A 6,854-nucleotide genomic window follows, 5' to 3' on the forward strand; every position below is an offset into this window, starting at 1 on the left:
TAAAGCGATCAGGAGTGTTGAAATTCAAGGTTTCATTCGTATGTGAGGAGAGAATGCTGTCTCAGAAGCGAAATACTGCAAAAACACAGCAGCTGCCATGCCGGACCAATACCAGGCTATCTGCTCCGGTGGGCTTCTCACAAAGGTCAGTAATTTCAGTGCTAGAAATGTTACTTGTAAATGAGCTGTTAGCTCAGGTCTGTGCTATATGGTATCTGAGCACTGGAGGGCTGATTCCTTCCAGCTAGAAATCCTTTCAGCTCTTGAAACCTGTGACCTTTAGTCTTAGGCAACATCAAATGTTGTTATTGTAAGATTGCATAGCACTGCGAATAAGTACTGCATTTAACATACCAGTGTAATGAAGTACAAAGCTCTGGTCAAGAATGAAGGTTTATTTAAGGCAATATAAAAATATTACCCTTAATCCAGGGTTTTTGTACCCTACAAACCAGGATGCTGGAGAGCAGCCACTGTAAGCAGGATAAAGGCCTCCCCACATGCAGGCTGCCATGGTATCTCTTTGAAGAGTCACAGGGATCTTAAAGGATCAGTGAAGATGTTCCCACTTCCCATGGGTACATCTCAAAGATCCCAGCTAATCAGGGCCAGTGGAACGCATGAGTGTGGGGGAATGTGTGTATTTTCCGTATGTGAAATTCAAAGGAGAAGGACAGTTTGAGCACAATTCTGTAATAAGAAGCAATATTAACCCAGAGAGATATAAGAATGTCAAAGAGCAAGAGCTGGTCAGGGTGTTGCCTTTGTCAGTCCAAGGGCTGAGCCCATTTCCTCAGTCCCAGAGTTTCAAAATGCCAAACAAGCCCTTGAGACATCTTGCCACAAACCTGATGCATCCCCAGCCCAGGATCTTACAGCATCTTCCTAACAGAGGGGTCAGCAGTCCAAGTGCACAAAATTGTTGGATGGATGCTACCAGGTATTTTGGTGATAGAACATATTGAAATATTAAGGGCTGCAGATATTTGGCAACAACAGACTGAATGGCCTAGACCTCAGTGTGGTGGCAAATTTTCCCACAAATTTCATGATCTTGTGAATTTTGGCATCCAAAGAAGATCACGGCACTGCACCAGCACTGGCTGCTGGAGAACTTCTGAATGTCCCCCCACGCCCCAAGACCCTGGGGTCATGAATTTTGACGGAAAATTTGCTGATGCTCTGAGGATCAGCCTTCCGAGAACATCAGAGCCACCAGCCCCAAGGACAACTGGGATGCAAAAGGCATCCAAAGGAGAGCACAGCACTGCACCAACATTGGCTCCTGGAGAACTTTCAAATTTGGCCCCCCCTGGGCCCCATGACCCCCACTGATCTTCAGACCTAACCTATCTCCTTTATGTTTCTGGTTTTGTACAGCTTCTAGAAAATAAGTCTGAAAAGATTTGCTAGGTTTCAGAGCTCCCCACCTACAGCTCTGACACAGTGACAGAAACTGCATATTAAATAGTTTCCATCAAAAGCCCCAGCAGTGGGGCCTAGACAGTTGTGTAAAACTTAACAACATCCTGTCCTTGGGGAAACTTCACTGTGAGCCAGCTAGATCTAGGACTTACCATCTACCCAGTTAAACATGAATCACTGTTGTCTGATTAAAGATGATCTTCCCAGTACTTTTCAGCTTCAACCGTGCTGTTTTGACATACTAGCTCTAGAGCTGTCACTTTAATTATAAGAATGAATGTTGATGCAGAAAACCAGCAGGAGCAGCAACAAAACAAAACAAAAAATTATAAATCCCCAACTCATTAAAAAAACACACCAAAACCTGAGTTTTAATGAGATCAGTGGAGGTGGCTGTGGGAGATTGCACACTGTGTATGGGCAGAAGAAATGAGCACGCTGCCTGCACCCAGAACATCTTGCTGAGTGACCCTGAACCCTTCACAAAAATGGTCAAGTTTACAAGCCCTTTTTGACAGCTGAGAAGATGAAATGAGGAGCAGAGCTGCCATCTCGGGGGCATGCAGGAGGCCAGGAGCTGGACCAGGAATCAGGGCCCAGGTCTCTCTGCTGTGCTGCAGCTGCCAGTGCCTGTGAGACATCAAAGTGCTGAGGCTGATACCAAATTATCAACATTTTCAGCTAAGGCAGCAGGTAGCAATAATCAAGATTTGCTACTCAACCTTTTTTTGGGAGGAGTTGTTCTTTTCAACAGAAATGGCTTCCTACTAGGATTAAACTTCCAGTCTCCATTTATCCTTCAAATTTCCTTCAAGTTGTTCATGCTTTTATTTATGAGGATCTTCACAGATATCAGAACTACCTAGTTTGTGTAACACCTTTCAAACTGACCCAAAATTATGCATTCAGTTTGTGGGGGAAGGAGAAAAAAAAAGCACCACAGTTTTGAGACTTGCACTTAGCAGGAAATGAAAAACATTAATTTTCAGCAAATTTTCTCACTTAGAAAAGTCTTGTCAATGGCTTCTGTCCAGTCCTACTTCCTGAAAAAAGAGGCAAGAAACAGAAGCACTCTGTCACCCTGGCAAAGCTCTGAGTTTTCACAGCTCACCTCTCATTAGCCACCATGACCCACCACTTGTTTTGCAGTTGCACTATCTCTGCGACTTCAGGCAGAGAGCACCCAACCAGATCAGCGACCCTGGGACTCTAAAGCTGAACCTGTTACCTAAGGAATGAGCTGGGGGAAAAAAGAAAAACAAACAAAGAGAAAACAAACAGGGACCCTCACAGCAATGAGTTTGTGATGCCAGGGCTCAGTGACAGGGGTTTGTTTGAAACCCTCTGCAACTTTGGAATTAATTCTGAGACAATTCATAATCTAGAGATCATATTCTCCCAGTCCTATTTACTAAAACAATAAGAAATTGCACTTCCCATGGCACCCTGGGCATATTATTACACTATGTAATTTCCTTCTGCAAAAACCCAATTAACTGTACATGTCTGTACCCATTCTGCCAACTATATCATTTTATAATTTCAGAACAGCAGTGCAAACTGCTGGAGAGTTATCAGTAAGAACTGTTCTGCAATAATTAATAGATGCAAAGATTAAAAAAAAAGGGAGCAAAATAGGCACACAAATTAATACAGTCAATTATAACGTAGCTATCTACAGGCCCAGGATCTTGTGTGAAACGAATTTTCATATTAAGCTTTACCATCTCCCACTCCAAAGACAGAGATCAAGGAGGAGACTGAACATGAGCTGATTTGAGAGCTGAATTTGGTTTCCCTCTGTGCTCAAAGGACAGGGATCTGAGAGTAAGCAGGTGTGACTGTAGTTTGGGACCTTAAACCATCGCTGACCCCTTCTCTCTCACCTTTGATCAATTCCACAAAGGTGAGGTTACTTTCCAGACCAAAAGGAAAGAAAATTTCTTTTGCATATCCATGAGCTAGAAGGAAAAGTCCACATCTACCTGCTTCTTACCAAAGGTGCACAGGACCGAATAAATCTGTAAGCATACAGGATATATTAAAAAAATGGGTGATCATAATCCTGGAAAATGCATTTGCTTAATTGCATGTCTTTCACATTTCCCTATAAATTACTTTGATACAGTCATTAAGTAATTTTTACTGAAATGCACTACCATAAAGCAAACATTTACCATGGCATTTGCACAATTACAGCTGTTTAATAAACTATTCCCAATGCATAAACATAGCAACCATTCCAGTTGTTGCCTTGGAAAGCCATTTGTGGGTGCTTGAAATGCTGGGCAGAAGTGCCTTTGGAGATATCTAACACTACAGAGCCCTTCCCGTGTTCCCCGTTCGCTGAGCAGGTCCTCTCCCCGCTCTGCCTTTCCCTGACTGCCCATCTACAATTTACAGAATGAATCTATACTCGTGACTACTTATGGCTCAGTGCTGCTCAGTGACGCTCAGGGCTCATGTGGCAGCTGTGTGGCAGTCGTGTGGTGAGGAACCCTTACATGTATTTGCCTTTTCAGGTTGTCCCAGGCAGCAGGCGGTCAGCAGGTGTGCTGTGCTGCCCCGCGCTCCACTCTGCTCCCCTCTCCTCCAAGGCTGCAGGTGACATGCCGTGATTGTGCCACTTTCTTCAGTGCGTCCCGACGTGTCAATGTCTTTACATTCATAACATCAGTTACTGATTCTAGTTATCATAAACACTCCCTACTTTCTTGACACCCACAATCGCATTGATTCTATCGTACTTTGGTGTTTGTCATCTCTGTTATCCACCATTAATATCGCCATTTTAAATGGGAGGTGGGGGGAAATCTTAATGGAGCTGAATGAATTCCCAAAACCAAAGCTCCCATTTGCCATCAAGCTGTTTGTGTTTTGACACAAAAATTAAGCCCTGCAGCTGGTATGCTAGGGAAATCTCCGCGTATGCCCTGGGAGCCCGTGTCCAAGGTTTGATGGTTGAGTTTTTACACGAGTAGGGCCAGAGATCTGGAGGAATTGTATCAACCCTGGGGATCATTTGCATTTGAAGGAAAAAAAGAAAGAAAAATTCGTCCACGTTATAAACCAACTAAAATCACAGGTCTTCCTGAAACACAATAGGAGCCACCAGAGAAACAAACACAAGTGCCCAGCCAAGCAGGGACAAACACAGGAGATGCCCTGGGCCACCAGCCATCACCCAGGTGCGCACACAGCCCTTCCTCCCCACATTCAGCATCTCAAACAGCTCGGTCCAGCTTCTAGATCCCTCTGCTGTCAATTTTAGTATTGACTTGCAGGCTGGCTGCTCCATACACGGCATGAGAAGTACACAGTAAACTCTGCCCAGTACTTTGTGGATTAAGAGGAATATAAATTTTGAACTACCACTGGCAAATAGAGACCACTTAAATCCGAAATTGAAGTAGCTCAGACTTAACTATGTCTGGCAACTTGGGAGAGGCATCTCTCTCATCCTCTGAGGTGCCAGTGGCTGGGGGCTGTATGCACAGGAGATGCTGTCAGAGGGACCTGTCCTTCTGTTGATACCTGATATATGGCTAACATCACTAGTACAGGCAGTCCTGTTCAAGTCAAGAAAACTGCTCTTAAGAATCGCTCTAGAAATTCCTGTTAGATTCAAGGTCTTAATCCTTAAAATCAAGACCTTCAAAAACTAAAACCAGGTAAAGATCAATCAGATTAGGAAATTAGTAACAAATTAGTAACAAATTAGGCGTGAACATTGCTTTATAGGACACAAAGCTGATCTGTCTCTGCCCTCCAAGTACACAGCGTTTTCAAAGAAAATGCTCATATAAGGAAGCAGCAGAAGTGGGTAATGAAGATGCAGTGACGCACGCAGGGGCACCACTAGGGCTGGCTGGGCTAGCATATATACTTACTTCTCTGTTTTGACGTTTGCTGTTTGACGGCAAAAGCTTAACCAGTTTTTGGAAGCTCAGATGTTTATGTTCACCAGGTCCTGCAGTTCACACTCCACTCTTCTGTGGCAGAAGATGGAAATTTTGCAGATTCTTTTCCATTACTTTCTCTTTTTTCTGCTTTTTTCTTATCATGCTGTGTCTCACAGGGTTGTAGCCTGCCAGGGAGTTTTTCTCTAGCTGCCAATAACACCCTGTCCTGTCAGGGCAGGGAGCCGGTTTCACGTGTCTCTCCCAGCAGTCAGGCAGCTCTGAAGACAACAGGAAAATGAAATTGTGTCCTACATCAGAAGTATTAATATTTCATAGACCCACGCTGGTAGCAGACTTATGGCTATAAAGGGTCATTTTGTGTAGAGAAGATTGCAACTCATTTTGGCAACCTGCCAGGTAATGATAATTTCATTTTTAGGGGAGCCCATTCCTGTACAAAGGTCTGATGTTCCCCCCACTGCCCAGAGTGCTCTCCCCTTCTCACAACACAGCTCCTTTCCCATCTGTTTAGCTGTTAGAAGCAAAAAGAGGCAGCCATATGCTGCATTATCCCCCCTGCACACAAGTGTGTGGCCCCAGGGGGTGACCGTGCTCCAGGGGCTCACAGGGGATTTGGGGGTTGGCTGTCACTCCTGAGTACACGCTGTAACTAAGACTTTCCAGCCTAGCCAGCATAATAAACACTGGTGCTTTTCTTGGAAATATTTAAGCTATTTTCCTGCCTTAGAAAGATGAATGACTTACCACTTTGCTCCTAAATCGGGCAGATGACATTAACATTCAGAGCACAGCACCCAAACCCATGTACCTGTCTGGATTCACCCTACACAGACAAACCAAGGGGGAAAAGCCAGGCAGAACAGAAGCTCCACGGCTGTGGGATTTCATAACCACACGTGCTTGGCTCTTTTCCCTGGTGATTACAGCCTGCGTTTTCACTGCACTCTGCCCGAAGGAGCAGAGTTAAAGCAGAGAGGAAAAAATAACCGCATCATGTTGCCACATCAGAGAAATCCGTTTCTCCAGCTAGAATCCTTCTAACATAATTGATGACTGTTTCCTGGAAATGCTCTCCTACACCCCACCATTTGTCCCAGTAGCCAAGATGCTGAATTGATTCACAGGTGCTGCTTCAGGGAAGCCCACCATGGAAACACTGGCACTGAGAGGGGGAAGATGTCCAGTTGCATTTTGTGCTCTCCAGCAGGAGCTCTAAGCATTCACAGATCAGCCGTAGCTTGAGGGTGAGCAGAAAGGCACAGGATTAGGCAAACCAGAGCAGCACAGGCCTTCACCACCAGCAGAATGAGCTGAGCAGCTCCCATTTTCTGGACAGCTTTTGCTCCACCTGCTCACAGCTGAAACATGGTGCAAGGAATAAATCAAGAATTGGTTAACTCGTCTGAGGATTGTTATGAAAGTGGGGGAAGGGGAAAGCCCATTAGCACTGGCATCACTCTGCAACACCCTTCCAGTAATTCAAAAGCACACAATCAGAAGTAGGGA

The sequence above is a fragment of the Apaloderma vittatum genome, unplaced genomic scaffold (genome assembly GCF_000703405.1).
Source record: "Apaloderma vittatum isolate BGI_N311 unplaced genomic scaffold, ASM70340v1 scaffold24282, whole genome shotgun sequence".
NCBI lineage: Eukaryota > Metazoa > Chordata > Aves > Trogoniformes > Trogonidae > Apaloderma > Apaloderma vittatum.